This window comes from Phocoena sinus, chromosome 14 (assembly GCF_008692025.1).
Source record: "Phocoena sinus isolate mPhoSin1 chromosome 14, mPhoSin1.pri, whole genome shotgun sequence".
NCBI classification, from domain to species: domain Eukaryota; kingdom Metazoa; phylum Chordata; class Mammalia; order Artiodactyla; family Phocoenidae; genus Phocoena; species Phocoena sinus.
Genome location: NC_045776.1, coordinates 69,547,373 through 69,555,001, shown reverse-complemented (window position 1 = coordinate 69,555,001; position 7,629 = coordinate 69,547,373).

Below are 7,629 nucleotides of genomic sequence, written 5' to 3'. Positions count from 1 at the left end.
TCTCATCTACCATAGGAAAGCTGTGGATTCCTGGGGTCAAAGCAGGCAATATTTGCTTAAGGAATGAATGAATAGGGGGAGCCTCATTGGCATTTGATGGCGGCCCTATTAAGAGTCAGCCCCAGTCAGAGCCAAGAGTGAGACTGGCAACTACAAAAAATGGGACCCCAGATGCGAGATGACGGCTGGAGAGACAGGCAGTAAAGAGACAATTTTCCAGGGATGATCTTGGGAGGGAAGGAAAGAGAGCGTGAAATTATTTTTCATATCTTGCTGGGAGACAAATTCTCCTAGGTTATAGAGGAAGGGGAATTTGAATTATTGATGCTATTTGTTCAGAAGTAAGTGGTAAGCACAGAACACCCACCATCCAGAATTCCACACTTGGAGAACATGACCGACCAAAGGGTCTGGGACTGCGGATCTCAAACCAGCGTCCTCTTAGCCCAGATAGGGAAAGGGACTTGTCTAGGACCACACAGCAAGCACTATCCACGTGGCTGGTCCAAAGCCTCATCACCCAGATACTCCCACCCCAAGTGGGTGGCATGGCACAAAGGATGGCAACACATTTGGGACTGCACACACCTAAGTCTGAATCCTGGATCCTGAGTTTTCCAGACAGGATGACCTTTTCTGTGTGTGTGTGTGGGGGGAGGGTGCTTTGCCTCACTGAGCTTCAATTTCCTTATCTCATAAAGGGGAAACTCATACTTGAGAAAGTGCTGTGAGACATAGAAAGCAAACTTATGGTTACCAAAGGGGAAAGGGGAGGGATAAATTAGAAGTTTGGGACGAACAGGTACACACTACTTATATAAAATAGATAAACAACGAGGACCTACTGTATAGCACAGGTAACTATATCCAATATCTTGTAATAACCTATAATGAAAAAGAATGTAAAAAAAGAATATATAGATACACACACATATATATGTATAACTAAATCACTTTGCAGTACACCTGAAACTAACACAACATTGTAAATCAACTATACTTCAATTAAAAAAAAAAGTGACAGGGCTTCCCTGGTGGTGCAGTGGTTGAGAGTCCGCCTGCCGATGCAGGGGACACGGGTTCGTGCCCCGGTCCGGGAAGATCCCACATGCCGCGGAGCGGCTGGGCCCGTGAGCCACACCTACTGAGCCTGCGCGTCTGGAGCCTGTGCTCCGCAACAAGAGAGGCCGCGATAGTGAGAGGCCCGCGCACCGCGATGAAGAGTGGCCCCCTCTTGCCACGACTAGAGAAAGCCCTCACACAGAAACGAAGACCCAACCCAGCAAAAATAAATTAATTAAGTAATAAACTCCTACCCCCAACATCTTAAAAAAAAAAAAAAAAAGTGACAATACCAGAAAAAAAAAAAAAGTGCTGTAAAAAATGAGATGGGACATTGTGTGCCGTTTCTCTTTCTTATTCTTCACTTGCTCTGCACACCCGCCCCCGCCCTTCCGGTTCTTTCTCTGTTCTACAGGGTCCTCACAATTCTGTCTTAGCAAGCAAAGAGGCTGTGACAAAGATGATGGTGGGAACGGTCAGATAGAAAGTAAAGAAACCACCTGGAATGAAAGTGGAAGAGAGAGAGAGAGAGAGAGAGAGAGAGAGAGAGAGAGAGAGGGAGAGATATTGGGCTTTTTCCTGCAAATCCCGCCATAAGCGGCTGCGTGGAACACCTATTCATCACTAACAAGGACCAAAGCGATGATGATTACAGTAACAAAGCTCACCACCGCAGCCCTTTGTAAAGAAACAGCATCTATTGAGGTTTGCATCAAGCTGGGCACAGGGCCAGGCATTCAACCATTTCCTCCCCCACTCAATCCCCAAGCAGGCCATCGCCCCCAGCTCACCAGCTGAGGGACTTGAGTTTGGGAAGCTGCCACCCAGCCACAGCACCCGGGGTGGGGGGAGGAGTCTGGCACAAGCCCACTCGGTGGGTGATGATCGGCCCCCATCCCTACTTCCTGGGGCTGTTTACCTGTCGTCTAATTACAAGACTAATGGAGATGAGATATCTCAAGGTGCAGAGGCTCTTTCTTCTCTTGACACAAAACCTCGGGGAGGCAAGCCAGCAGGTCAAGACCTTTTCCTCCCTGAGGTGGCAGTCTGCCCTTTTCACCCCAGTTTCGGTTTAGAGAATTGCCCATTCTCCTCTCCGAATCAACGCATCCAATGAGGTTGACTCACCTGATTCCAGAGGTGAAGACACCGGCGACCCAGGTAACAGTCACCGTGATTGGGCCAAGGGATGGGCACGTGACCCAGTGGGAGCCAAATGACAGTTTGCTCTGGAAGTTTGGTTGGAACCGTTCGGAAAGAGACGCTTTCTACGTTCTGGGCTTGTGAAGTTTACAGGTGTAAGCTTGTGACCTGCCTTTGAAGGCAGCCCTGAAAGCAAAACCAAGGTAGGGAAAACCCTAGAGGCCAGAAAGGGAGAGAATGAGTCCAACCCTCCTGTTATGCAAATGTCACCTGTGCTCTTCATCACATGAACCAAAAAACACCTTCTCCCCGTTTTTTGTTTTATATGTTTTTTTTTTCTTAAGACATTTTAAGATGGGTTTCTGTAATTTACACTTGAAAAAGTCCTGGCTCTTCCAAACCCACCAGAGGGGAAACAGAGAGGAGTTGACCACTTCCCCTCCTTGTCCCAGCAAGGGGCCCTGGTGGCTTTTCTTTCGGGGAATGTGGGCCCCCTTTTTTTCTCGCCCGTAGCTCAGATGCTTTCGGTCTTTTACCCTCTGGCCTTTCTCGACCTTAGCGACCACGATCATTCTCCATCCCGGTCTCAGTCTCCTCTTCCCCCAACAGGCACTATTCACACCCTTGCTCCGGTGAGAAGACTGAGGCTGAGACGTGCAAGCTAATGTGCTTCTTTGCACAGAGCACCGGAAGCAGAGCTGGGACTCGAACTCTGGCCAGGGTTCTTCCTCCTTCCCCCTGTGGGGAAGCAGTGCAGCCTAGCTCTGCCGAATATGAGACCGATTTCTTCGTTGAGGTTCAACCAAAGTCTGGGCACCAACTCGTGGAGGTCCTTCAGGCACCTCCCGGCCTCTTCAGCCCACCAGGCTGCCTCCGGATCTAACAAACGTCCACCCAAGACCTGCGCCGCACCGCCACCTGGTGGTCACATATAAAAACACACGCTCCAAGGGGCTGTCAGGAGATTGTTCTGCCCTGGGGCGGATGGGATAGGGAAAGGGGTGGTGGGATAGGGATCGATGGGGCAGTTTCTAGGAATTTTGGAATCTGAGATTTGATTAGGGGCCTGAGATTCCTTCTCTGTTTCTCTGCCACACCTGTGTCTCTATACTCTTTTTTTTCTCCTTGTAGTCCTTGGACACCTTTGAAACGAATTGCATTCCCTCTTTGCCTTGGCTGCCAGGATGCTCAGACCAATGTACAATCCACTGTTGGCAACTAAATTACCATGTGGCAGGCATCTGGAAGAGGAGCTTAATCCCTGACTCCATATTCCTTTCTCTGAGCCTCATTTTTCTATCTTATTTTTTTTTTTTTTTTTTTTTTTTTATGCGTTACGCGGGCCTCTCACTGTTGTGGCCTCTCCCGTTGCGGAGGACAGGCTCCGGACGCGCAGGCTCAGCGGCCATGGCTCACGGGCCCAGCCGCTCCGCGGCATGTGGGATCTTCCCAGACCGGGGCACGAACCCGTGTCCCCTGCATCGGCAGGCGGACTCTCAACCACTGCGCCACCAGGGAAGCCCCTCTATCTTATTTTATATTTAGTTTTCTGCTTGGGCTGAGGGCATCCTTATAAACCACCTTAATTCCCCTCTTTGTGGGGAAGAGGGATGAAAAAGCAGGATTAAAAATTCAGAAAGCACTTCCTACCTTCTGCAAGCCTCAGTTTCCTCCCCTGTAAAGTGGGCACAAGAATCCCGGCCCTGTAGGGTTTTGTGTGGGTTTGGGGAGATGCCAGGTAAATATTAGTGCCTGCCTTATTTCCCATCTCTCCAACCCCCTGCCCTGGGCTCTCTGCTGCTTGCCTAGGGCAGGCCGGGATGCAAAGGGGATCCAAAGCACAGATCACTTTGCCTGCAGACCCACTCTGTGCTCTGTAGACCTACTGGCGCCTGGCGCCCTGAGCCCAGTCCCTGTCTACCTCCTGGAAGACTTTTGGCCTCCAGAACCTTCTGCCTCCTGCCTGAAGACACTGCAGCATTCCCAGCTGATTTGCAGAGAGTCCAGGTACATCTCATAAATAAAGTATGTACTCTTCCTGCAGAAAGGCTGCAGCGTGGCTGCGTGGGGGTGAGAAGCCTGGGTTAGAAGGAGCCACGGGAGGTGGGGAGGACTGTATGTGCTTCTGGTCCCATACCAGCGGCGGCTTGGGGGTGGGGGGAACGCTGAGAGCCTAGGAAGGTGTAACGGGGCCAGGGTGGGGAAGAGGCTCCACGAGGGCAGGAGCTGGATGCAGCCTGTTGAAGCTGAATCTTGGTTCAGACACCTTCTAACTGTGTCCCTTAGCTTCAGTTTCCTCATCTGTAAAATGGGGATAATATCAGTACCGGTGCCATTGGGCTGCTATAGCCATTGCACTTAAAGCAGTTAACTCATGAGCTGGAACACAGTAAATGCTCAGTAACTGTTATATTTGCCCCGAATTTCCTTAGTCTCTTCCCCAAGAGCTTTGCATTGCTTCTGCTCTGGGGAGCAATGAGGATGGGGTTCACACTGCTCCTGAGTGTGGGGAGAGGATTACAGGCTACAGGAAGGGTAGGAAACAGGAAGAGAGGCTCAAGGCGACAGGAGCAGGTGTTTGGAACAAGAGATGAAGACACAACCACCGACGCACAAGGGCCTGACCAGTTCCGGAAAGGGGACAGCATTTCTGCAGCCATTTCTGCGTAGGTGCTTGAACTGCTTGATTGGCTTCTAAAGGAGAGTGTGATCTTTGGAAGACAGAAGGAGCTGGGGACCCTGGGGACATAGATTACACCGTTAGCATGGCTGCATTGGAAGAGAGGCCTTGGGTAAGTGACTTTCCTTCTCTGGGTCTCTGTTTGTCCATCTATAAAATGGTTTCTGAGAGGCATTCCAGAAGTGTAGCATTTACACTTCAAGGTTCACAGATGTACTTCCGACAAACATACATGGAGGGCCACCTGTGAGTCAGACCCTGGGCCAAGCTCTGGTGATGCGATGGTGGAAAACCAGCAGGTTCCTCCCATGAAGGATCTTGCGAGCTGGTGTGTGCGTTGTGTGTGTGTGTGTGTGCGTGCTTGTACACAACAGACAAGCAAATGAATGTATAATCTCAAACTGAAATCAGCCCCGAAGGAGCAGGACGTGGGTCAATCGAGGAGTGTGTATAAATAATGGCCTTGACTTTGACCAGGAGGCTGGAGAAGGTTTCACTGGAGACAAGGATGCTTGGGCAGGGCTGGGGGCGGCCGGGCGGTGCATGGCTGGAGGAGGAGCTTGGTGAGGGATGGATGTGGAGCCATGATCAGGAATCAGCCAAGGCAGGGCCTTGCTGGGAAAGGTAAAGAGCTTCCTCTTCAGCTGTGGGCAGGGGGAGTGATGAGGTCAGCTTTGCATTTCGAGAGTCTTCCGGCTGGAGTGGGGGGGAACAGATTGGAGGGCCCTGGCGTGGAAGCCGGAGGTCCCAGCTGGGGACGACGGAGGGAGAGACCCTGGTGGCAATTGGTGGGGTGAAGAGGATTTGGTGAAATGACAAGAGGATGCACTGATGGGGCTGCGGGCGCACTGCATCTGGGAGCGAGGCTCTGCAGGGCTCATCTCCCCCTTTCCAGTTCCCTCCGGGCCCCATCTCTGGCTCTGCCAGCGTCTGCCCTTACCGGAAAGGAGCTGAGGTGGGAGGGCCGGGGCGGATGGGGAGGCAGCGGCTGCGCTGGAGGCTGCAGGCGGCGCCTTGCTCTCCACAGCAGCAGGAGAGGCTGGCTGCAGCCCCTGCTGGAGCGGCTGCGGAGCAGGTGCGGGGCGTCTGGAGGGGCTCTGTTTGCAGATGGATCACGAGATGGGATGGATGAGAATGGCACACACGCTGTCCGTCTTCTCTGTTGTCTGGACACAAAAACCCAGACAAAGAAGCAGCAGGGACACAGGGCACAGCCCCGCAAGGAGGCAGGCCCACACGGCACGGCACATACACACCGGGGACAAAGGAGAGGAGGACAGAGGCAGGTCTGCGCAGAACAAGGAGCGAGGGAGGGGGGACGGCTCGCGTGACCTCGGGCAAGGCCGCCTGGTGTCTGAGCCTTGCTCTGGGTACCGTAAACAAAGAGGCTGCGGGACACCAGTAGGCGCCGGACCTCGCCAGTCCGATGGCCTCTTCCTCAAAGGAAAACCGATCGTGGACTCCATAAATTTGAGAGTACACTTTCAGGTCCTGTGGTTGGTGATGATAAAGAAAGTGACCGTGAATGTGGTGTGGGGTCCACGTCAACCTGCCTTTAGTTAAACCAACAGCTTGGACACACACATGTGAAAGAGCAAGTGATTTGTGGATAGGACTTGCTACTTATACGCTCTGCAGAGAGGGTTGGTGTCTGTGGTGTTTGTAAGACCCACTTATAATAATTTCCCAGGGCTAAGAACTCCAAGTCTTGTATAGTCTGTAATGGTCCTTCCAACTGAGAAAGAGAGAGAGAGAGAGACAGAGAGAGAGGATGTTTACTAATCCCATAACCATGCCATGTGTTTTCTGCAATCAAATCACTTATTCTTTGGAAAGCCCAGCAAGACAGGTTGTGTTATACCCATTTTACAGAAGAGGAAACTGAGACCCAGAGGGACGTCGCATACTGAGTAAAGGGCAGATTCAAACTCAAGTCTGCCTGACTCCCGCGTCTATGTCTTAGCTGCCAACCGAGCTGAGAGGAAGGCAGAGAAAGGAAATAAGGCAAAGACCCGAGTGGCAGAGAGCCTGGCAGTCTTTAGTGAGTGCCTGGCAGTCTTTAGTGAGTGCTGGAGAAAGACGGATGCCTGGTAATGTTGTTTGGACACCTGGATACCGCTGTGCCTGAAACCATTATAGTGGTGGACTTATTTCTGCCACTCGAAACTGAAAAGGTCCTGAAAAAGAATAGTTATACTTCTTGTGACTTTCAATTCTCAGTCCCTGGTACAGCGTCTGGCACTCAGTAGGCCTTTTGACTTCAAAGACAAGTGGGACCACTAATGTATATTCCCATAAGCTCCCTGAACTTCTTCCGTGATGGTTTGCTCACAGTGACTTCTGCCCTCTCCTTGACTAGGCTGCGAGCTTCTAGAGGGCAGGACTCTGTGTTACTCACCATCCTATACCAGGTTGGCACATAGAGGGTGGAAGCTCCTCAAACTGGGGAGACCTTGGATTCATGGAGCCCAGGGTGGGCTCTGCTGAGTGGCATTGGGCCGTGGTAGGTGATGGGAGTCTGCATGGTCCATTGACCCCATGGGATGTTCCCTGGGCACTCACTGTGCCCAGGCACACCAGTGGCTTCGTACTGCAGGCCCCTGTGACTCCCTGCTGACGGTTTTCTCTGGCCAAGGGCGTGTGTTTGGTCTGCACCAAGGGCAGCCTGGAGGTGGCAAGGGGTTGATGCATGGGGAGCACCCTTCAACCATGACAGATAAGAGTTGGTGAGTAAGTACCCCGGT